This window comes from Schistocerca gregaria, chromosome 9, assembly GCF_023897955.1.
Source record: "Schistocerca gregaria isolate iqSchGreg1 chromosome 9, iqSchGreg1.2, whole genome shotgun sequence".
Taxonomy (NCBI): domain Eukaryota; kingdom Metazoa; phylum Arthropoda; class Insecta; order Orthoptera; family Acrididae; genus Schistocerca; species Schistocerca gregaria.
Window position 1 is genome coordinate 28,189,977 of NC_064928.1, and position 26,121 is coordinate 28,216,097.

Genomic DNA, 26,121 nt, shown 5'->3' on the forward strand with positions numbered 1-26,121 from the left:
AAACAGGGTGAACAATCGACAAAATGCTTCACTATTATTCTGTTACTGCTGCGGATATTTTGGGATTTATGTCTTTAAAGCAGAATTTCATGTTCTGTGAATTTCCTGTCATCAGTTATTTTTTGCTCTGTTGTCGAATTTGTTTATGTTGCTACCTACCATGGAGGTAAGAATCTTACCTCCATGCTACCTACTGCTGGTGCAAGATAATCCAGTATGTAATCGATTATACCACGAAACATGGCGTAGAAAGTCGTTTACACAGCTGAAGCAAAGATGAGTCGCTTACCTCAGGCGAGGAAAGGAGCGCAGTTCTGTTCTTGCCGTATCGGGTGTAGTTGCTGATTGAGTGTTTGATAATCGAATTAAGCATTTGTAATGGCTGACAGTAAGCGTTTACAAATAGTATTGCTAGCAGATTTAAGTAGTATGCATCTGGTATTTTATGTAGCGTCAGTTGTAGTTACGTGTTTCCCTGAACATACGCCTGCATTTTATGTACAGTACGTTACCTGTAAAGCGGCATAGGTATACACGTGGTTTCTTTCCTGTTTAGGATAATGGTAGAATTCTAGCACTACTACTTACATATGTTGAAGACTGAAAGAGTTTAAACACGATGCGGAACAGAAGTGTTACCCAGTGAAATAAAGATCGAGAAAATGAGGGTTTCCGCTTCGTATGCCGTTTAATATTAAATAGCGTGAGGCATGCCACGTATACTGTCTTTCCACATGTTCGCCAGGTATAATCTGTAATATGGTTTTCATCCTAAATAAAGCCACCAGAAACAGGTGTAAGGCTACACTGTTCTACCTAAATTTCATGCACAAGTTTAGAACGTCTACTTCTGCTGTAGATATGCTACACGTTACATATTTACTTGACTTTGCCACTCTATCCTTTCTTCATACCAGGTTGAATTTCGTTACTAAATTATTCAAACCGTATATCAGTAGATGATTTTACAAAGAGAAGGCATTTTCTTTCATATACTGTTGCTTGCTTCAGTTTTCTGCTGAACCATACTGAGAACTTTCACAAAGTTCACGTTAGCGAAGAAAAATTTGAAAATGTTATCATTTATAATCCATGAAAAAAAATGAAACCAAATACATATGATGCGCAGTAAAATGAATGCAACTATTCCTTTGAAAGCATTTCGGAACAAATAATGGCATCAGAAAAAACTGCTCTATGTAGCCTTCCAGATTTAATGTAAAAATATATGGCTATAGCTGTAAATTAATTGCCTCATACTTACGGACATGTCATAATTGATACCGATTTTTAATCTCTTGGAATTTTGCAAAATGAAGTAAGAATTATTATTTAAAATACGTTGTTCAGAGTCTCACTGAAAATTAATGTTCTTTTTTTTTTCTCTCTCCAGGCAATGACTGTCCCTACTATAATTTACCAGAATGGCTGGAGAACTTTGTGCGGTACAGTATTCTTATCCTATATACTCTATACAAGTTCTTAGTTAATGATTTTTTCAGTACTCATTTATGCTTACCTTAGGTTTGGCTTGAAACGTGTATCAAATAAAGTTACCTGTTCTTGAGTCCATCCAACAGTACTGGACCCCTGATTTGATGTGTGATATACTGTGGCATGTGACGTCTACATGCAGAAGCAGAACAGTCCACTTAACTGTCTTTGCTTATCTAGTAAATGACTTGATTCATTGGTGTAGTCTTTGAAGTGTCTTTTGTAGGCTCCTTCAAGCATCTGTAGTTTGTTATAGAGGGCCAGATGTCTTTTGTGTGTGTTTACAATATCATTTAAAGTTTGGGGGGGGGGGGGTGGTGAGTGTATGTTGTTCGTGAAGTTTGATAGAAGCACGTAGATTTATTAGAGATGTTTGCTAAATTCGTCGTCGTTACGCTGTTCTCCTACCACCAGTGAAAACTTCTTTACCCTTTTTTTTTTTGTTTTTGATGATGATGTGGTGAGACAGTGTACAGAAACCAGAGTTCTGGATTAGGTTGGATGAATTATCAGTTGACCTATTTTGCTCCTTTTCCGCTTTTAATGGAGACTGTGGAGACAATGTCATCTAGTCTTGGCTATGTCGGGAGGTTGCTTGAGTTGATATTCCAGATCCAAACAATGGAATGAATAATGATATTACCTTTAATGATATTTATTTGTAGTGCCATTTGTTTAAGTGATTGGCTTGTATGTGGAATGAGTCACAACTTACTGTTAGTACTGGTGCATATATAACTGTAATATTAATATGATAATGAGTATGGTGAGTAATGTATAGAAACAATGGGATATTCAGCAGTTTTTTTTTTTTTTTTTTTTTTTTTTTTTTGCCACAGACAGTTGACAGGAATATTTCATAGTGTACAGAATTTGAACATAACAATTTTTTTTATTGTATTGGGAAAGTATAGATCTTCTCACACTGTAAAATGGTGTTGGGCAGTACAGGTTGACCGAAGCGTCCGATCCCACCCGTCGGCTTTGACCCGTGATCTAAGGCTGTTGTGTGTGACGTCACGACGGTGCGGAATTTAGTTTGTGAGAGTGGCGTGTTTGTAAGTGTCATTTTGATGCGATCGGTGGTGCTCTCTGGTGGTGTGTTAGGTGATGTTTTTGGTTTAGTTTACAAGTGTGGCATCGTGTGTGAATATTGGTAAATTGCTTTTTTTATGTCTTTGGTAGGTATAGATATGACTGACAGGGTCTACAGTTTTCGGTTGTCGTCTATGATGGGGGACAGTGCGTTGTCTCTAATAAAATTTCTTCAACCATTCGGATTTTTTGATGAAGTCGTGAAGTGTTCAGTATGTCGTGAAGAAATGAGGCTTACTTAAAGTTCTGGCATCTCAGACCAGGGGTGACTGTATGTGGAGATGTTGTAAGGATAACAGGTCAAGGGAAGTGTTCGACCCCAATTTATGAGATCGGGAGCTGCTGTTGAGCTATATAGGTCAAGGGAAGTGTCAGATTCCAGATGATATTGTGTTTAGTGGTATTTGGGGAGTTTAGTGATGTTGGTTTTTTTCGTCGTTTTGTACGGGGGTGGGTTTCTAAATTGGTTTATGTTTAGTTTGTCCCCACCCAAAAACCCCCTATTTCCCGCACTTGTCCATTAGTGTCATTAAGCTGTGTGTGTGTGTGTGTGTGTGTGTGTGTGTGTGTGTGTGTGTGTGTGTGTGTGTGTGTGTGTCCTATTTTTGCTTTGGGAGAGTGTGTTGTGCTGTGAAATGATGAATTTATATTTGTCTGCTTCCATTCTCCATCTGTTAGTTACTGTTTCCCATGTTTTGTGTGTGTTGTCTTTCTGTAGTATATTAATGCAGTATTGGTTGTGCTTTCAACCTCAGTGCAGTTAATCTGAGTGTGACTATTGTTGAGGCAGAATATTACGGTGTTTTTTGCTGATACTGAGCTTTGCTTATTGTCAGTGTTCCATATTTGATATAGAGATCAATGTACATTGTGGACCTGGTACACTAATTCACAATCTGTGTTGACTTTTTGGCTAAAATGCAAAAGCAAAGCATTGATATTGTGGATAGTGCATTCATAGATTCTGCCAAGGATGGAAATCTGCATCACTGCTTCTCAGTTGACCCCGGTATTTTACCATGAGCTGTTCGTGTGGTGAATGGAGTAGGTGCTTTGTTTTCTCCAATCCATGTGATGCATAAAAATAATTAATTTTGCTATATGCCAGAGCTCAATTATGCCAAGGATGTCAGGTTTAAGCATTTACCTTGAGCTTAAATCCTACTTTCTGTGCCCATGTTTGCTTGAAAATAAATTTTGGGGGAAGGATTGTTCCTTGAGAGAAGCCAATATTTTTCTTTTTTGTCCCAACGTAGTTTAGCGAAATTTAACCATCATGAGTTTCCTTTTCCATAATACCACATATTGTTCATGTATACGTCTGAAGTGCAGTTGGTCTTTAGTTCTTTGGCGTCCACATTTCCATGACTCCATGAAACTAGTAACTCACTTTCTGTATGTGAAATGTTCAGATTGTCTGCTGTCTTGTTTAATGTTCATGTACAAATAAAACATGGTGGAGCTGTTGAATATTTCATAAACAGTGACACTATGTATGTTTGGCTATAATTTCGTATGCGTGACAGGGTTGTAATGTCATAAATGGCAGTGATACAAGGACATAAGCTGCACTTGGAACAAGGCAGCTACGTGGATGACAGTAAATGCAGTTACAAGATTAAAGGGAATCCACTGATAGGGAAACATCAATGAAGCATGCGTGTTGGTAGTGTTTGTCTTGGATTTGTGATAACTTCAATTGTATTGTGGATATTAAGTGGTTTCTCACATAAGGTACATACCATAATATTGTTTTGAGCATTTCAAGTGCTGGGGATGCAACTTGACGTGTGGAGGGGGGGGGGGGGGGGGGGGGAAGACTTGATGCTGCTTATGCCTGCATTGCCATGCCTCGAATCTGCAGGGTCCACCCAAGCTTCAGAAAATTTTCCTTGTGTTTTTACACTTAATTAGAGCTAATGTAGTGCTGTAGAAAATTGAATAAAGCTTTAATATGTAATGGAATATTTTTGACTTGCCAGCAGAACTTTCATGTGTATTTGTGACACTTAAGTTTAATGCATGTAACTTGTCAGGATATAAACTTTCTTTTCCTGATAATACTGCTATCGTAGTTAAATTTAGTCATAATTGCAGTCACAACTTCTCTATGTATTAACATGTGATAAGTTTGAAGAGGCAAATTTCACTGTAATTTTTAAAGTCTTGTCTTTTTTGTTTTTTGTTTTATTGCTCATTAAACCTTGAGAACCACTTCTTAAACTGGGATATCCTTAAACTGAGTTGTCGGTTTTTACTACAAGATTTCTCTTTCCATTGCTGCACTGAAAAAACCTGCTTTGACAGTTAATATTGTTTTTGCCATGTGCAGACAAAACCATCCATTTTGCAGAGCAGGCTGGAAGCCATACGTCCAGAATGTACTGCTAAGGGCTTGGTGGAAGTCGGGTATGGTTTGTGTAATATAGTGGTTTATTAAGCTTATTCCTGATGCTTTGTTTCATGTTTGCCTGATTGGCAGTGCTAATTATATTATGTGGCAATATCAGGTTATTTTCAATATGAGATAACTATTAATGAATCACTGAAATTGAGAAATAAGAAAAGCTTTGTTATTATGGGTAAATTTATTGCTATGGCTACAGTGAGTGCTATGTATACTTAGATAAGACAACCTGTTTCTACTAATGGAGGTAATTTTTTAGTGTTTGTGTATTGTTCAGTCACTCGTGAAACTGAACTCTTAGCTGCGGAGTATACTGACAGAACTCTTCAGTTCCAAAACAAGGGCTTCATTGCCCCACTGTTAATTTGCCAGTTATGACCTCCGGGTGTTCTGGTACTTCTCAAAAGTGCTGTACTGTGAGGAAGGCATTGTTCACTGTATTCTACTTGCACTGGATTCTGAGAAGTTGGCATCTCGTAGTGGTCTGCTTTATCTATGTAACAACAATACTACATTAAAAGAACTGTCATCAAATGCTGGTGAGGGTATTTTGATAAAAAGGCAGGGAACATTCAACACTAGCTTCTCTTGTCAAAGGAACGGATTTTAGCTCTAGCTCCTGTTAATTTACTTTCATCAGTGGTATGCAAAAATGAAGATTGGTACAACAAATGTAACAATTATCTTTGTGATTAGTCTGTTGGGGTATACTGAAAAAATTGTAGCTTTGTGTAGTACCAGTGACATGTGCATAAGGGTCTACATTTTTATAACCTTGTGGTAGGTTTGATGTCGGATATTCCAGTAGATGGGACTGTCTTTCAGAAGAGGATTTGTAATTGGTGCATTTGCCATGTGTGAAGGGCACTGAAAACTATTGAAGTTGGCTGTACTAAGCAACTTATCTGTTTGTTTTACATGTTCAGTAAATGTGGGTATACATTTGATGTATAAGTGTAATAATTCTTTCTGATATTTCTCAATTTGTTAGTTTTCAAAACTGAGCATGCAATTGGGCATCCAGATGACCTGATATTTATGATGTATTGTACGCCCATGTTTAAATTAATTTAAAATGGTTTTTATTCACTTCTCTTTGGCATTTGTTGATGTACTAGGAATTGGCTATTGTGGTACCTGATACTATCAGTTCTCTCACCCCCTTGTCTTCCGTTAGGTTCTAAATGGCAGAGGCAAGCTATTGGGGTAGCCTGACTTTGTCTGTGATTCTAAGCTCACACCATTGGCTCAGTATTATTTCTGCTACAAGTGCTGTTCAGGTAACATTGGACGAAGTAATGACATTCAGACACACACCTGTCCTTCAGAGTATTCATGTGGCAATACTGTGCCTAATTTGTGCTGTTTCTGGCATAATTTTGCAATTTTAATGCTACACAGTAACCAGCATTTGCTTGTGTCATTATTGCGTGGAAGTGTCTGCAAAGAGAGCAGTGATTTAAGTTGGTTAGTATTGCTATTTTGTTTCAGAGGTAGGCATATACGAGAGATACGAATTTTTTCACAGGCTTAAAGAAGGGGTGAAATAGTATTGGAACAACAGACTGAGTCATCCAAAGCATGTGGTGTTCCACTACAAATTGTCCTAAAGAGCTTTGCAGAAGTACAGGCATTGGAATGCTGTGGTCAATAAGTGGTTTCTGTCTTCGAACAGATACTAATGAAGAACTGTCACTTATTTGGACGATTTCCGGTAGTACATCGTTCATTGTGCTGGTTGAAATTTTATGACTATAGCTTGTTTTCTGAGGCAAAAGGTGGCACATGTTTCAGTACAGTAACACTGGTACAGAAAGTGCAAGGCTAGAAAGGCTGGTTTTGATGGAGAAATTCTGATGTTATAGTAGCTAGGGCTAGTTTACAGACAAGACAAAACACTAAGGAAGATCTTCACTTTACTTATCTCAATGAGACCTGGCTCAATCAGAAAGATGATGCCAGAAGACACATTTGACAGGATTCAGAAGGCAATGGCAGGATGAAAGCACTGTCTTGCAAAGAAAACTTCAGTGGGGTAATCTGAATATCATTTTAAGCCAATACTTGCATCCTGGAAATCCAGTTATCATGGAGGGAATAGTGATGTATAGGAACATGGGTTTCGAAATTTATGTGGTTCATAAGAGAATTGTGTTGTTATGGATAACACCAGTTGTCATCCACAAAAACAGAAGAAACTTCCTAAAGGACAATTAAACAACAATAAATTGTATTATCCCTATTAACATTTAATTTATTATTAATTGACATGTATTCTTAATTTCTGGAAAACAGTATCATGGTGACCCAGTTTATGGAAATATGAGGAAATTTAATTTACTTAGGGCATAAAAGAAAAAACTTTGTCATTCTCATTTGAGAATGCTGAGTGCTTGGCAGTTTTCACCTTACACTGCTTCATAGGAAAATGGGTAGTATAAGAAAATTGATGATAATAAACTGATAACATTTCACTATTATTGTTTATTTTACAATAACTCACATTTATAAAAGATTTAACTCATCATCTTTCCAAAACAAAAATTTAATTACGGCCAAATACTATGTTTGGAAAGCATTTGGTTGGGAGCGTAACATTCCACTCACCACAATATGTTCTAGGCTTTCCTTTACGGTTCTCAGACTGACGTAATCTTCACTTTTCTCATTTCTCTGACACACAGTTTCTGTTCATGTAGTGCTGGGACATGACAGAGGATTCATTGGTGTTCTATCACTAGACATTTGATATGTTCTGGCCATTTGTTTTCTGAACCTTTATGCTGGGAGAAGTTCCTTCATTGCACCTCTTGGAAGCCAGTTGTGCATTTGTAACCATCATACGTACAATTGTTGTAAAAACAAAATAGGAACCAATATTGCTATTAACCATGGACTGCAATTGTATATTTCTCTTTTAGACATCCATGAAGATTGGCCCCTGCATGATATTCTTGTGTGTTCAGTGCATGTTGTTGTGGAATACTGAGCTTTTGTATCAGGGATGAATTCCTACGTTAAGACTTTGACCGTGGGGATACAGGGATAAAATCAGTAGGTAGTACAACATACTTGTCATTCCACTTTGTGGCAAAGATTTTCTTCTCTATTAAATCCGAACTCGAAGCTCCCCTCCCCACCTTTGTTTCTCATCGTGACATCATTGTTCTGATTTCTCTTATGGTTGCACAGCATCCTAGTCCCTACTGTTGGATGAGGTCATGACTAGTAAAGTAATTGTCAAAAAATACTTTGTAACTGTTCGGCGTAGTGATAATGGACAACATATCCAAAACTACTTTGGAAGCCAGTGGTTGAGCCTCATTGTCATCATTCTCGTCCTTTCCAGTATATAGTAAGAAGATGTAAGGCCCATTGTTTACATCCAAAGTGTGTGGACTTGAGTCTGATAAACTGCTTTATTGGATGTTTCCCCTATTGAAATGTAATTCAGGTTTCAGCTAAAGATACCTATTGTGACTCAAAGAATCTTTAACTGTTTGAACACCAAGGTCATCATCCTCAGACCAATAATTTCTTTCACTGCATAATTTGATAGCCAGTAAATATTGACAACACAACAAATACACGAATTTCATTAGGTACCTCTGAAGAATGTATTTTATTTTTACACTTCCCAACAGATCTTGAGTTTCCTCTCCAGTGATGCTTACTGTTGTTAAAGCAGCTGTATGGCACTGCTCATTTACATCTGGAGGTAAAACTACCAGATCTGCTTCTATTTCTTCATAAAATCAGATTATGTTGCCCCTTCAACAATTCCCAAAATCTGGTGAACCATGTGAAAGAAGTCTGGGAAGAACAAAATACAGAACATTTACCAAGGAAGTGTTGGCAGATGAGGACAGCAAGCTTTGATGCACTGGAACACAAAATACAATAACGTATTTTGGCCTACACACACTACTACAGTATTGCTTTGCAGCAGCCAGAAAGTGACAATGATCTTACCATAGATGCTGTCACACTAATACAAATTGCAATAAGCAGCAGGTTCTGAGAAAGTCCAGTCTTTTTAACAGTCTAACTGACTAACTGTATGAGAGATATAACATACGCACTCATTGTCAAAGGAAACCTCACTATACCACAATGACGGCACACTTTGTTGGAAGCAGCATACACTGTAATTGAGAGCAGTGGCCACAGTAGGGTTAAACGTTGTTCATTCGTCTCCTGAAAGCCTTTCCAGTTGTCTTTCCTTTCCTCTCTTCCCAAAAAATTCATAAATATCTGGCAGACAGGCCATTGTACATAAACAGCCTGTGTTGCTGTCACTTTTGTTGAAGACCCTGGTTTTGCACCGAAGTTAATACTGATGTGAAAATGTAAGGAATGCTAAACATTCACATAATCAAAGCTGATTTACTTTATAATTTAACAGATGAGTAGTGATTAAATGTATTGTTTGTATAGTGTGCCTCCCAAAACCATAAGGGAGAAAATCTAATTCTGCCTGAAATACATCCGTTCATGATTTTTTTTCACACTTATTCTATTTCACAGCGTACTTACAATATTTTTTTTTTTTTTTTTTCCAACCTTAGGTGCATCGTGTCAGAATATTGCCATAGAACATTATAGAGTAAATGTATGCAACGTAAACAAACATTGCTATTGCCAGGTCCTGGTGTAGTGAAAAAATGGTAAAGAATGCATGCAGTTCCTACTTTCATTCTCATCTTTAATATTGGGTCATTTTTGTGAAAATTGAAAGCAGCTATGAGCACATTCAAACTGCAAAACAAAGGACCTAGAATCGTGTTTCGATGAAAACCTACTGTTGTGTAAAACTATGAAAAAGATTTCTGGTATTCCTCCTTTACCATGTACCGACTTTATGGAAAATAAAAGTAGAAGGGAAGCATAGTATATTACAAAAATGTATCACCACCACTTTATCAGGCAAAGAAGAAAATTATACATCACTCACGTCAAATTTGCAGCATCGCTGCTTTCACACCATTCAAAAATGTCTAACTTCATGAAATGTACAATGGGCACACTTCATGAATGAGGTGCTATTTGCAGTATTAATGTACGCATAAACTGCTTTCACTTGTGTAACCTACATCTACATTTATACTCCGCAAGCGACCCAACGGTATGTGGCGGAGGGCACTTTACGTGCCACTGTCGTTACCTCCCTTTCCTGTTTCAGTTGTGTATGGTTCGTAGGAAGAACGGCTGTCTGAAAGCCTCCGTGAGCGCTCTATTCTCTTTAATTTTACATTCATGATCTCCTCGGGGGATATAAGTAGGGGGAAGCAATATATTAGATACCTCATCCAGAAACGCACCCTCTCGAAACCTGGCGAGCAAGCTACACTGCGATGCAGAGCACCTCTCTTGCAGAGTCTGCCACTTGAGTTTGCTAAACATCTCCGTAACGCTATCATGATTACCAAATAACCCTGTGACAAAACGCGCCACTCTTCTTTGGATCTTCTCTATCTCCTCCATCAACCCGATCTGATACAGATCCCACACTGATGAGCAATACTCAAGTATAGGTCGAACGAGTGTTTTGTAAGCCACCTCCTTTGTTGGACTACGTTTTCTAAGGACTCTCCCAATGAATCTCAACCTGGTACCCGCCTTACCAATAATTAATTTTATATGATCATTCCACTTCAAATCGCTCCGCATGCATACTCCCAGATATTTTACAGAAGTAACTGCTACCAGTGTTTGTTCTGCTATCATATAATCATACAATAAAGGATCCTACTTTCTATGTATTTGCAATACATTACATTTGTCTATGTTAAGGATCAGTTGCCACTCCCTGCACCAAGTGCCTATCTGCTACAGATCTTCCTGCATTTTACTACAATTTTCTAATGCTGCAACTTCTCTGTATACTATTGCATCATCCGCAAAAAGCCGCATGGAACTTCAGACACTATCTACTAGGTCATTTATATATATTGTGAAAAACAATGGTCCCATAACACTCCCCTGTGGCACGCCAGAGGTTACCTTAACGTCTGTAGACGTCTCTCCATTGATAACAACATGCTGTGTTCTGTTTGCTAAAAACTCTTCAGTCCAGCCACACAGCTGGTCTGATATTCTGTAGGCTCTTACTTTATTTACCGGTAGACTTTTTCAGTGTTGTATGCATAAGCTGCTTTTGTGGAAAATCAGACCAAAATGGTACAGTAGTGGCTTTTCTGAGTACAAAACAGCCCTCAACTGGTCTTCATTTGTTTTGAATTGCAGTATTAAGGTAAACTGTTTCCCCTGAACAAATAGCCTGTTTTGTGGCTGTTTGGGCTCTTAATCCTTGTACTTATATTGGCAAACTTCATTTTATGGAGTCATTCACTGTCTTTTCTGTTTATTATGTAAATTGAAGGAGAGGGGAGAAAGGGAAGGAAAGGAATATTGACATGTGCTGCATCAGGACTGTGCGCGGCATCAGTGGCGATGAGTGAATATGAGTGCTGGCCTGGGATTCGAGGTCGGGAACCACAGCACTACCCAGACACAATGTTTATTGCAGCTATCTTGGCGCACACCTCTTCCTACCTTGTGCCACCTGTCTACAGTACCTGTTCATTTCCGCCATGCTCACTACTTTTTTATTCCCGAAAGAGATCGGACACTGAGTGTGGTGGATCTATTGCCCATTGAGGTGAATCAGTTATGAGTGTGTGGTGTGTGTTCTTTTGAACATGTCTGAAAGAATGGACACTGGATTTGTGTAATTTTATATTTATAATAATCAGTGTGCCACATACTGAGGCTAGAGGGATGCTGTCTGCCCACTCTTAATTTAGTTTCATTCCTATTGTGATGTTTGCTAATATGACCACCATTTCTGTTGGTATAGGACTCCATCCACACAAAGGCATACATTAATGGCATATGCTTGCGCATAATCTAACTTCGTGGTCTGCACAATTGAGGGTGTTAACAAAGAATGATCCCACATATGTAATGGTTTGTTTGTGTCCAATTTTTGTGTGGCTCTCAGCATAGATAGTTTTCCAAATCCTGGAATTGTTTGTGTAGACAAAATATGAGCTGATTTTGGATAAAAGGAATTGTTAGATGCTGGTTAGCTTGAGTCAATGATTTTACATGTGATGGATACCACAAAATATGGATATGGTAAAAAGGCATTTCATTGCAGCTGTTCCACAAGGTCCCATATCAAAAGTAATAATTGAATTCAATCTCCTCTGTTCAAGTATTTCTTATTCAAGCCCAAGAACTAATGACACAGCAGCATGCTCAGAAATGATTACAGCTATCTTATCAGCATAATGAATGGTGCAGGAAATATCTGCACACAATCTGAAGTTGTATTTGTCTATATCCCTGTGTCGACCATGTATCTATTTTTATAATTACCTGTATCTGTCCCAACTATTGAAATCCTATGGCATGTGAGACAATGGTGTGAATTGCTATTATATTTATGTTGACTTTGCTATCCTTGTTTGCCTATTACAGATGTAAGTAGTTGCTTGATTGTATGTTAAAATATGTTCATTTCACCATTTTGGCTGTAATGATGCTTTCTAATGTAACACAAATATTTCAATTTCGGTGCAAGAGAGACAGAAAAACATGTCCTGAATCCAGAGGCGCCAATTTTCATGAGGTGTGGTATGCTATGTTTGATATAATTAAATCTCTTCTTTTTCACCTAGTACTCATACTTAATGCTGTGCTAGTCTTCAAATATAATTGTATTGTGTCAGCTGCCAAATAGAATTTTCTGTTGATAAACTGTCTGAAATTCATATCAGCAATTTTTATGTCTTTACAGTGCACTCACAGAGACAGATCCACATCCTGTGGACCTTTATCCCATGTCCAGCTTGAATCCATGGGCACTGGTGTTCCACGGGTAGAGTATAATTGTGTTCAATGCATCATTGATAGTTGCTCGTCAAACAGTACCCCTATTCTTTCAGTAAAATAACTGAACCAGAAAGTGATATGTCAAGTCAGGTACTGATCATTCTGACATTGAGACTCAGGATGAGGTGTAAATGTGAAAGACCATTTTAACAAGCAACCCACATTTCAGAAGTGGGACACTAGATACAAAAGGAGACAGTTGTGACAGGCTAGTCAGTGACTGGCAGATGTGATTATACTGCTGAGGTTGCAGCTTGCTGGAGCCAGCCAATACATGACCATTATTGTTGGTGTGTGTGCATGTACAGAGAGCTTAGAACCTGAGAAACAGAGGGCCAGTTTTATCATTCTGCCGCACTGTTGTAAACCTGTACTGAGGATGGTGGGACTGTCAACTCAACGCTGGTCACTGACAATACCTATATTAGCCTTATTTGATCTATGGCTGTTTAACTGAACGAGTAGTTGCTGCTTCTGCTTTGGTGCTTCATACCTCCAATTTCTCTCCACCACAGTGAGACAGTGTTTGAGACTGATCTGTCTGAGATGCCAGTGGGACTCATAATTTTAGTACACATTATCTCTTTGCACTTCATCAATAATTTCTTACCTACATTGCATGGTGATGTTACATTAATCATGTACAATGTTTCTTGTGTCAGATGAAAAGCCTATAATCATCATTAACAATAATGAGGCAATGGATGGGAGATATTAGAATTCAGTAAATTGCTCTGTCTTCAAATAATATTTTTTTTTGAGAGGTTGCTAGTTTTATCAAAAAATCATGAGATCAAACTTGTACTAAAATATGTCTGATCATTCTTAAAATGGGTCCTGCTTCGTTACAGGTGGCATGATGGATGGCCAATAAAATGTTTAAGTACTGATGCTTGTGCAGTATGTGAGGATACACAGGGTGGCCAAAATAAGTGTGGACTGGAAACTAAATCAGACTGAAATGAAATACATTGACCTAGTCAATGAATGTTACATAGAACATGCCAGAAATTGGCATTGTTTTGAGTAAGCTACCAAACTGGTATGACAAAACTTGCATTGGGATGGTTTTATTTTAGACAGCCTTTGCCTATTAATAGTCTTGCAATCACCTGCTGTCATATTCTGCTCTAAGTAGTGTGCTACTATGGCAGACTATGTGTACTGCACCAGACAGTTGCAGTAGAATAGAATAGAATATTTTTATTAGCCTTTTAGTATTTTTCATACAATTGGCTTCGTCAAAGTTTATAGAGGGTTTTAGTTTCAGTACGATATTCAAATAGTTACAGAAAGGGGAGAAGAGGAACTACAGACCTTTTCTTCAGCATTATGTAAAACAATGTTTTATACAATAATTAAATACACACATAAGAAAAGAATCACAGTAAATAACTAGCTTATATAATATCAAAACATTTTCTTCATAACTTGGGTAAAACATATATTTCGATGATTAGTCTCTAAGAATGCTTCAGTTGTATAGAATTCATTGTTTTTTAGCCAGGTTTGCAATGTATTCTTTTATTTATTTAGTGGTACTGTACGAGCTGAGCATGGTAACTTGGTGAAAAATTTTATGCTGAAGTACTTACAGTTATTATAGACTACAGCAAGTCTTGTGGTAGGCAAGTCCAGCAGGTGACTGTTTCTTGTGCTGTGTGCATGCACATCACATCTCATGTTAATTTTTTTCAGATTTTCTCTGGCATGTATTAAACAGTTATATATGTACATGCTTGGCACTGTCATTATGCCAAGAGACTTAAAATAATTTCTGCAGGAGTCTCTGGGTGCTAACCCTTCCATGCACCTGATTGTTGAAAATACATTCAGCTCCTGGGGAGTTACTGCAAAGCAGTATTCCATATTGCAGTTGGGAATGAAAAAAAGCATAGTATGAGTGGAGTAGCAGTTGCTTGCTCATACTGTTTCTTAATTTATACAATAAGAAAAGTGCTCGTGCTAGTTTACTACATAGATAATTGGTGTGTCCTTCCCATGAGAGCTTTTGGTCTATGATTAGTCCAAGTAACTTCACTGTTTTGTTTTCATTTTTGGTTACTTTGAGATCAAATATTATTTCTTCTGTTTTTTTTTCTGTCCATTTTGTATATGTCCACCTTCATTCCTGTTTGTTTCATCATTATAGAGTTCTTGTCCATTATTTCTGTTGTTCTAACATCTTTTCAGTCCACATCTCCAATTTGTGTCATTTCAAACAGGTTGGTATGTGATTACATTGTGACGGTCAGTGTCTAATGCTGTTATTTAATCATTCAGTGCTTTCTCTTCTGTTTTTGTCTCTGTTCTCATGTCACATATCACTTCCATTTGATCTTACTATGTCGCACTTTTGTCTACATCTACATCTACATCCATACTCCGCAAGCCACCTGATGGTGTGTGGCGGAGGGTACCCTGAGTACCTCTATCGGTTCTCCCTTCTATTCCAGTCTCGTATTGTACGTGGAAAGAAGGATTGTCGGTATGCTTCTGTGTGGGCTCTAATCTCTTTGATTTTATCCTCATGGTCTCTTCGCGAGATATACGTAGGAGGGAGCAATATACTGCTTGACTCTTCGATGAAGGTATGTTCTCGAAACTTTAACAATAGCCCGTACCGAGCTACTGAGCGTCTCTCCTGCAGAGTCTTCCACTGGAGTTTATCTATCATCTCCGTAACGCTTTCGCAATTACTAAATGATCATGTAACGAAGCGCGCTGCTCTCCGTTGGATCTTCTCTATCTCTTCAATCAACCCTACCTGGTGCGGAGCAGTATTCAAGCATTGGGCGAACAAGCGTACTGTAACCTACTTCCTTTGTTGTCGGATTGCATTTCCTTAGGATTCTTCCAATGAATCTCAGTCTGGCATCTGCTTTACCGACGAGCAACTTTATATGATCATTCCATTTTAAATCACTCCTAATGCGTACTCCCAGATAATTTATGGAATTAACTGCTTCCAGTTGCTGACCTGCTATTTTGTATCTAAATGATAAGGGACCTATCTTTCTATGTATTCGCATCACATTACACTTGTCTACATTGAGATTCAATTGCCATTCCGTGCACCATGCGTCAATTCGCTGCAGATCCTCCTGCATTTCAGTACAATTTTCCATTGTTGCATCCTCTCGATACACCACAGCATCATCTGCAAAAAGCCTCAGTGAACTTCCGATGTCATCCACCAGGTCATTTATGTATATTGTGAATAGCAACGGTCCTATGATACTACCCTGCGACACACCTGAAATCACTCTTACTTCGGAAGATTTCTCTCCATTGAGAATGACATGCTGCGTTCTGTTATCTAGGAACTCCTCAATCCAATCACACAATTGATCTGATAGTCCGTATGCTCTTACTTTGTTCATTAAACGACTGTGGGGAACTGTGTCAAACGCCTTGCGGAAGTCAAGAAACACGGTATCTACCTGTGAACCCGTGTCTAAGCCCCTCTGAGTCTCATGGACGAATAGTGCGAGCTGGGTTTCACACGACCGTCTTTTTCGAAACCCATGCTGATTCCTACAGAGTAGATTTCTAGTCTCCAGAAAAGACATTATACTTGAACATAATACGTGTTCCAAAATTCTACAACTGATCGACGTTAGAGATATAGGTCTATAGTTCTGCACATCTGTTCGACGTCCCTTCTTGAAAATGGGGATGACCTGTGCCCTTTTCCAATCCTTTGGAATGCTTCGCTCTTCTAAAGACCTACGGTACACCGCTGCAAGAAGGGGGGCAAGTTCCTTTGCGTAATCTGTGTAAAATCGAACTGGTATTCCATCAGGACCAGCGGCCTTTCCTCTTTTGAGCGATTTTAATTGTTTCTCTATCCCTCTGTCGTCTACTTCGATATCTACCATTTTGTCGACTGTGCGACAATCTAGAGAAGGAAGCACAGGGCAGTCTTCCTCTGTGAAACAGCGTTGGAAGAAGACATTTAGTAATTCAGCCTTTAGTCTGTCATCCTGTGTTTCAGTACCATTTTGGTCACAGAGTGTCTGGACATTTTGTTTTGATCCACCTACGGCTTTGACATAGGACCAAAATTTCTTAGGATTTTCTGCCAAGTCAGTACATAGAACTTTACTTTCGAATTCATTGAAAGCCTCTCGCATAGCCCTCCTCACACTGCATTTCGCTTTGCGTAATTTTTGTTTGTCTGCAAGGCTTTGGCTATGTTTATGTTTGCTGTGAAGTTCCCTTTGCTTCCGCAGCAGTTTTCTAACTCGGTTGTTGTACCACGGTGGCTCTTTCCCATCTCTTACGATCTTGCTTGGCACATACTCATCTAACGCATATTGTACCATGGTTTTGAACTTTGTCCACTGATCCTCAACACTGTCTGTACTTGAGACAAAACTTTTGTGTTGAGCCACCAAGTACTCTGAAATCTGCTTTTTGTCACTTTTGCTAAACAGAAAAATCTTCCTACCTTTTTTTAATATTTCTATTTATGGCTGAAATCATCGATGCAGTAACCGCTTTATGATCGCTGATTCCCTGTTCTGCATTAACTGATTCAAATAGTTCGGGTCTGTTTGTCACCAGCCCAGGGGCCTATAGAGACATCCAATTACCATGTCTGAGCCTGCTTTAACCGTGACCTTCACTCAAATCATTTCACAATTCGAATCTCCGTCAATTTCCTTCGATAGTATTGCACTTCTTATCGCTATAAACACGCCTCCCCCTTCACTGTCCAGCCTATCTCTGCGGTATACATTCCAATCCGAGTTTAGGATTTCATTACTGTTTACGTCTGGTTTCAGCCAACTGTCTGTTCCTAGTACTATATGAGCGTTGTGACCGTTTATTAATGAGAGCAGTTCTGGGACCTTTCTATAGACGCTCCTGCAGTTTACTATTAGCACATTAACATTGTTATTCCTTGTTGCATTTTGCCTACTCCTGCCTTGCTGCGTCTCAGGAGGCGTCTTGTCGGGCCTAGGGAGGGAATTCTCTAACCTAAAAAAACCCCATGTGCACTCCACACGTACTCCGCTACCCTCGTAGCCGCTTCCGGCGTGTAGTGCACGCCTGACCTATTCAGGGGGACCCTACATTTCTCCACCCGATAGCGGAGGTCGAGAAATTTGCACCCCAGCTCTCCGCAGAATCGTCTGAGCCTCTGGTTTAAGCCTTCCACTCGGCTCCAAACCAGAGGACCGCGATCGGTTCTGGAAACGATACTACAAATAGTTAGCTCTGATTCCACCCCGCGAGCGAGGCTTTCCGCCTTTACCAACTCCGCCAACCGCCTGTACGAACTGAGGATGACCTCTGAACCCAGACGGCAGGAGTCATTGGTGCCGACATGAGCAACAATTTGCAGTCGGGTGCACCCAGTGCTCTCGATCGCCGCCGGTAGGGCCTCCTCCACATCTCGGATGAGACCCCCCGGAAAGCAGACAGAGTGAACACTGGCCTTGTTCCCCGACCTTTCCGCTATTTCCCTAAGGGGCTCCATCACCCGCCTAACGTTGGAGCTCCCAATAACTAATAAACACCTCCCCCCGTGTGCCTGCTCGGACCTTGCTGAAGGAGCGGCCACATGTCCACTCACAGGCAGAGCGGGCGATTCCGTGATTTACTGTGTCAACTTTGAGTATATGTGGCTCTATGATTCTCCTTTGGTTTGTGTTGTTGAGGAAAAGTAAAATTGCCTCCCAAGTCGTAGTCTGGTACCATGAACAATTTTTGTTGTGTTTTGTGGAAGTTCATTATTAAAAACTTTCAAAGTGACCAGTTTTGATATCTTGGTGTCCGTGTACGGCCTTGTTTGGGTATTTTTCAAAGTATCTGCAGAGAACGGAACTTCTCCTTACGTATGACCTTCGACAAGTCTAATTTTCTCATTCTCTGTCTAGTTTTTTAGCAGTCTGTTGTGGAATTACTTTATAAGTAATTTCCAGGTATAAATGTAGAAAATGGATGGTTTGGTTAGATCATCTTGTAGCTCATACGTCATTAGTTGCTTCTGCCCCCATAATGCTGGTAGTTCTTGGAAAATCTCCCACATTTATGCCTTTTTTTTTACTTGTTTTAGTTGAGATGGGTGTTCAAACACACATTTCTTTGACTTGGGCTGTGCTTTCTTTTACACCTTTTTTGACATTTTCTGGAAATTGATAATTTGCATGACTCTTTTTTAATTTCTTACAAATTGTTCATTGTATCTTGTCCATATTTTTGTAAATTTCACATGTGTGTTCACCTGCTTTTTCTTGTGCATAAATTTGCAATCTGATTAGTGCTACAAGATGTCCATCTGTTTGTGACTCGTAAACTCGGAAAGCTTTTAGATCCTCTCCCTACAATTCTTTGGCTTGTGATCTTGTCCATTCAGTGTAATTTTGTCTTGTGGATCATGCCATTCTTTGAAGTTTCAATTAAACATTTTTACAGATGGGTTGTACTTCTGAATTTCCTGCCATTGTTACAGTCAAATCTTTTTATCAGCTTGTTTACTTGTCCACTCGTAATAGTGTTTTTCAGTGAACACTTAGCTTTCATACAAATGCTGTAATTTCAACTGTTGTGTACTTTTTTATTTCAGTTCAGGGTGTATACGACCCGGGAATTTTTTCATCCGGGAGAAAACCGGGAAAAACACAGGAATGTATCGGAATTCTGGGAATTTTTCATTGTTTTAGATTTCAGTTAAATTTTTGTAATTTTGACTGCAGAATTGATTTTCTAGCAAAGAATGTTATTGTATCCTGCTACTGGAGAATGACACTGCAGCAATAAAATATAAACGAGAAGGAAAAAAATAAAACCTTAGTGGCAAAGGAAATGTGCAATTTACAACAAAACACCATGCATGCACAAGTGTGTGCAAATAGCAAAAATATGTCAAAGCCCGTAGGGCAAAGACTGTAATTCTTCGTAACAATAAACTGTTTGCTATGAGCATGACGTCACAACAGTTCACATTAGGTTCATTTGACCAATTGCCAGCAGTCTGTTGCGCATGTGCATTGGACTCGCATATAAGAAGTACCTTCTCCCGCTTCCCGCTACTTGTAGTTTGGCCGTTGGCTGTATTGGTAGTAGCTGCAATCAGCCAGATGCAAATGAGAAAAATTTTTCTCGCGCGCCCTAGCTGCGAGATTCGCGCTTGCACAGAGTTCTCTGAGTTGTAGTGGGGAGGGGGTTAACCACCACGTGACCGGTGTTTACGTTAAGTGGTTTCGCTGCTTCTCTTCGTGTACAGCTCTCACGTCAAATGAAAACAAAACATATATCTGTGGCCGGGAGCTATCAAGTGAATTAAAATACATTCACATAATTACGGAGGGCAAAAATCTATTATTAATTTCAGTTTTCTGATTTTATTTTATTTCCAAGTTAGTAGCAGTCAAGCATTAATCGCCTTGCAGAACAGTGAAGTTGTTTTTGGAAAAGAAATTTGGCTTGATTAATTTTTCCGCTGAGGCGATCATTTTATTTGAAACGAAGTATTTCATTCTACAGTATTGGCTAGTTACAACTGTTTGCTGAATTTAAAGTGCACGTAGTCATCTTCTGCCATGTATGGCATTATGCCATAATAAAGAACCAAAAATGAGATGTAGAGTACTGGTACTTCAAGAAAATTTACATCCCAAAAAACCACACTGAAAAGCTTAATATCAGGTGGTACCTACTTCATTGTGAATCTGGAAAAAGCCAATTTGCACTTCAAGCTGAATTATACCTTTTAGTATGGTTTAAGAAATTCTGATGCTCTTGGAGTATCCTCTGATGCCCTGTTTCTTTTATGGTGTAATGTAAGCTCTCTTAGTGCTTTATACACACGAACATACGGGTTTCCTACACCTCTGCAGTTGCACACGCACAAAATGCCTGTTTTCTGGCACTCTCTGGCAACTGGTAAATCAAACCTATTTCTAACAGTCTCCGGATAGTGTTGCGAACGGTGGTTAGAAAAGCGGTACTTTCAAAGTAAATTTCTTTTTACACAAGATGAATTATGTTACATGTGAGAAAGTGGGATGTATATCTAAATGAATGAGCATTCGAAACTGAACAGTTTGAGGACCAGCCACTTACAAAAATTTCGAGCTGCGAGACATTTATGTCATAATTTTAAATTTACTGGCACATTTGTGTGATGTATCTTAAAGTATAACACACGCAAAAAAGATCAATATTACATGTGAAAGCTTAGCTTCTGTTGTAGCGTGTTAATCTTAGAGACCAATATTATATGTGAAAGCTTAGCTTTTCTTGTAGATACACAGTACTGTGTACATTAATGTAAACCGTTAACTTGTCCTCTTGTGTGTTCGCACTATGTAACCAGTGATCTTGCTATTGGTTGACTATAACACGCGTCCTATGCTCTGAATAGCTGCTGTCATTGGCTGGTGAGATCTCGTGACTTGAGATATGACTCGCTTACAAAACGACATCTCAACCTTGGTTTCAACGCTGTGGAAACTAACGCGCTGTGTTTAGTGCAATTCGAATTTATACTTTTGTAGTACGAAAATATGCAGTGTATATGTTGCTGCAAATCAAAGGTCTTAACAAAACTTCTCTGCCCCGTCTTCCCCCCCCCCCCCCCCCCCTTTCCCCCGCCCGCCACGACCCCCTCCCTCCGGGCAGTTCTATGCGATTGCATAAAACGTTAACCATTCAAAGGATTGATAAGTTTTTCAGTTCCGAGGGAAAACAGAAAAAGTGTATTTTTGCCCAGGAAAAAGCATATTTCTTAAACGGGATATCCAGGAATTTTTTTTCCTTGCCCCTGTATACACCCTGCAGTTGCAACAAATAAATATTTGTTGATTACCAATTTGTATAATTAACATAGCTGCAATTCAGTAATGTTTGCGATTGCATGCACGGTTGCTCATGTTCTCAGCTCAGCATCAACCATTACTTGAAGTGCACCTTTTCACTCATTAAGGAATAAAATATTCTACCACAGTTCCTGCACTATCTCCATTAATTCCATAATTGATTTGCACATTTTTATTCATGTGGTGGTCGTTCTTCATTATTGATCATGTACTGCTTCCTTCTTCGTTAGTAGTTAATTCCATGAAGTAAAAAAATAAAGGATTAGTTTTACAGAAATTCACTCTCATTATATTCTAAATTTAATTCTAGTTGTAAAAGTATTCTTATAAATCCAAATTAACAGTGTTTTGAAGTTCTTGTCTGTGTTCAGATACAATATAAAAGAAATCTCTTCACTTTTTCTGTTGACCTGAGCCAGCTGCTGTTACTTTTTGTTCAAACTATGTAAATATGAGAGTTGTCCAGAAAGTGCTCCACAATTTTTCTCAGAATGTTTATTCTTAAGAGTTACGATTCGGCAACAGTATAATCATTATTTCTTTTGCATGTTCTATCATATATAGCATGTTCTAAAAAAAAGTGTTGAATACTTTGAGAGCTGGTAGTACTCACTGAAACAAGAAAAATAAGTCCAATAAACATGGACAGAAAACATGGAAACAGAAAAATACATACCTCATGGAATAAACATGTTTAATGAAGGCGTTAAACGTAGCATCTATTCATGACAATGAACCTCTGTCCTCCAGCATAAGGAATGGTGCACCCGCTGAAGTACACCAGATTGTTTGTCGTCGTCGTCGTCGTCGTCGTCGTTGTAGTAGTACCTGCGGGCGCACACTGAAGACAAGACCTTGTAGTGTCCGCCCATCGTTGATTACAGTGGCATAGACTGGACAAATTCCTTAATGTGTCCCCATAACCAAAAGTCTAGGGGACTGAGGCACAGCCTCCAGCAAGGTAGGCGGTACATATATGAAAAAGTCCGGATCATGTGCCCCAGTTAACCTTTGTGGTAGTACATGTGGCCCTATTAATCTATCACCAAGTACTCCTGCCCATACTTTGAGAATCAGTATGGATGCCCCTTTCCTGAATTGCTTAGGAATTTACATCTGGCTATACATGCCGGTAATTTGACTCTGAGTTTATTTACATGGAAATTCAAAATTATAGTTATTACTGGTGTGTGTACTTATTTTTAAGCTGTTCTAACATAAATAATGTTAATACTTTTTCAGAATGTTGACAAAACAGAAGAATCACAGAAAGAATAAAGTTTAGAAATAATTCAAAAGCTGAACAACATGGATCAAAAGCTGGATCAAACCTTGAATGAACTGGCAGATTTGAAAGAAATTTTTAAAAATTGCCATACAAGAAACTGCTATGAAAAGCAGTGGCAGTACAGAAACAAATAATGTGGAAGAGATAGGAATCACAGTCAGCCCTGACGAACAATGTTCAGAGACAAAGAACTGCGTTCTAAACTCGGAGAAGAAATGCTATCCAATAAGGAGAGCATGAAGGCAAAACAACAAAGGTGCTCCGTATGCATATGAGTGAATAGAGTGCATATGAATTTCCAGAAGTTATTTTTCAGTTGATAAATTCAAAGTTGTTGAAAAATCATACATATTTATATAGGGTTGCCATAATCTCGGAATCCAAAACCAGGACAAAACTTACGGTCACCGTAGCTGATCGAAGGAAATAAGAGGAATAAGGAGTCTTGATGCCCATAAGCTAAGGGAAATGTGCATTTAATTAATGATCCAGAGTTTAGGAAGGACTGCTTCATTAAGAAAGCATTTATTACAAAAAATAAGGATTTGCATAACATTATTCAGTACACGAAGTTCTATTGCCATCATTTGAGCTTTTCTTATACCAATCGTATTTCTCAGAACCTTGAATAGATGAAAGGAACTTAATCTGGTTCTCAATCAGTTTATGAAATTCACTGCAACTTACATTTTTCATATTGTATTGTATTTACATCATTGCATTAACCGATTTTATTGTTAACCTATTCCTTTCTTCCGTCCACTGAGAATTTGAAGGAAAATGACTCTCTCTACATTGGCGTTATGACTGGGAATGGAGAAATAAAATTACACAATTTTCAGCAACTCTGAATACTGCTCACGAGAAATACAAAGTTAGTATTTGTGTTATCTCCACCAAAAGCAGATACCTTATCACTAAGCCCATTTTGTAAAATGGCACTGTATACACACTCGGTTATTGTACCAGAATCCTCACTGTCACATTCATTTAAATTTAACAATCTACTTTGGACACCTTCGTCATAATCAAAACACTGCCCAAGAACAGGAAATATTTTCAAATACTAGGGGTTGCTAGCATCAGTGCTAATACTAATATAATTGGCCTTCGATAGACCGTTCCTTGTTCTGTCTTCAATGAACGGTGATATCACTTTATTAACAATGGCTTCTATTTTAGTTTTGCCGCTGGAGAAGTTTACTGCAACTTTCGAGTCACTAAAAACGTGAGAGAGAATTTTTGATGTGCAAGAACTTGAGTTGTATGAATGATGGTGCTTGACACAGTGAAATGCAAATGCAGCTTCTGCTGCAGCTGCTTTATTACCATCTGTCTGTGTTTTGAAAAAGCTGGTGAGCTTTTTGGAAGATGATGATCCCACCACCGTCTTACGCTTTTTCGATTGCACGTGGTCATTAATATCATGTCTGCCTCCATTACTGATTGAAATGTAGGAACTGTGAACAGGAGAAACGTATAATAGAATAATTTTTCTAGGAAAACAATGATTTCAATGGGCCTGTGTATAATCATAATGTTACTCGCCCGCAAATTTGGCACAAAGTTTCGTATTCAGTTCTTCCTCGCTTTATACTTGGAAACTGTTCAGTATATTCCTCCCTGTACTTAACCTTCCATCTAGCCGACATTATTAAACCACCAGGCAAATAACTACTATTTAATGCGATATAACAACGAAATCGCAAGCACAACAAACCATGCGAACATTCAACAAGCTAATCAAAGAGGATAATACTCTTCATTGCCAGAGATGACTGACCGCCCACTGTATCGACAACTCGCAATCTCGCAAATCGAAGAGGATGTATCGTACGCCTGAGCCTGGCTGCCCATTGTTTCCATATCTCAAAAGCTGTTCTGTTCTGTTTGGATTTTATATAATGTGAAGGCAAAGAGATAACACATTGATGCTTTTTTGACAGCAATTTTTGAAATTACCGAAGTTGACTTCAAATCCAACAAATATCGCAGACATTTGCCTTTTCGGCCCGGACATTTTCATTTACCCTAAAATTGCGGACTGTCCGTGAAATCCGTGGCGTATGGCAACCCTATATTTATACCTTTTTTAGTTCTTTTTCATTTAAAATGATCATTGTGTAAAGTAATTGTGAAGATCATTGATGGAGGTTTAAATACTTAAATATGTGGGCAAAATTTAAAATCCAGTTGTTTTTAGTCCCGTTAAGGTAACTTTTACGCATCTATTTTTGAAACAGTCAATTTAACTTTGTAAATATGTATGAAAGTTTTAATAAAACTCATCTTTATTAAATAAAAAATGCTTTGTTTACATAATTTTAGATTGTACCCTTGCTGAGGAGGGGAGCAGGATGTTACACAATATAATATAGTAAAAGTCTAAGCAGTTACTGTGGTAAAGTCTGTTACATGTGCTTATACACCAGACATCAGTCAATGATATGTGAGTGGTTTCCATTACTTATTTCTGTTTGTCATCTCCATCGTGCAATTTCCAGTTCCATAGAATACAGTAAAAACTACTCAGGTTGAGATACGATGACATGTTCATATAGGAATAGTTACTAGTAGAGCCTAGATTTGAAGGTTTCTAACATTATAGAACCTAAAGTGGGTCTAAATTGGACTTTCACAGAAAAAGTGGGACCCAATACTACTTTTGCAGAAATTTTTTTTTTCATTTTTAATTAATGCTAACGAAAATTAATAATGCGAATTTGCAGATTTTAACAAAAGAAAAAAAATTATTCACTGAAGTGAAAAGCAAAGAATATGTATGGTGCAATGTTGCTTGTCTTCATTACTCTACAATGTTGGTCTGCTGCATTGGCGATGCTCGAGTCTACTTAGTCTTGTAGTTCAGAAGATATACGAAAATTAGCCCGTATTGAAATCAACACTGTTTGAGAATATGTCTACACACAGCTGTGTTGGGACAAACCCAGCCAGCCGTAACTTAAAACACCATCGGGACAATAAAGGAGTATATTGAATGAAAAAAGCATTGTCACTTGGGTCTATTTATTTTTTTAGTTAAGAGTTAAAGTTGCACGATGTGTTGACTTGCATTGAGTAGCGCACATTAAATGTAATTTCGTTGC

The 26,121-nt window shown here is 38.5% G+C and overlaps 1 long non-coding RNA gene across 1 annotated transcript; it reads left to right on the forward strand.

Annotated features, from left to right (window-relative positions):
- Window positions 1–239: 239 nt before the first annotated feature.
- LOC126291560 (uncharacterized) lies at window positions 240–25,314 on the forward strand. The gene is made up of 3 exons (XR_007551815.1): window positions 240–388; window positions 1,394–1,445; window positions 22,969–25,314. It is a non-coding gene; the product is annotated as an uncharacterized LOC126291560 (long non-coding RNA).
- Window positions 25,315–26,121: the final 807 nt, after the last annotated feature.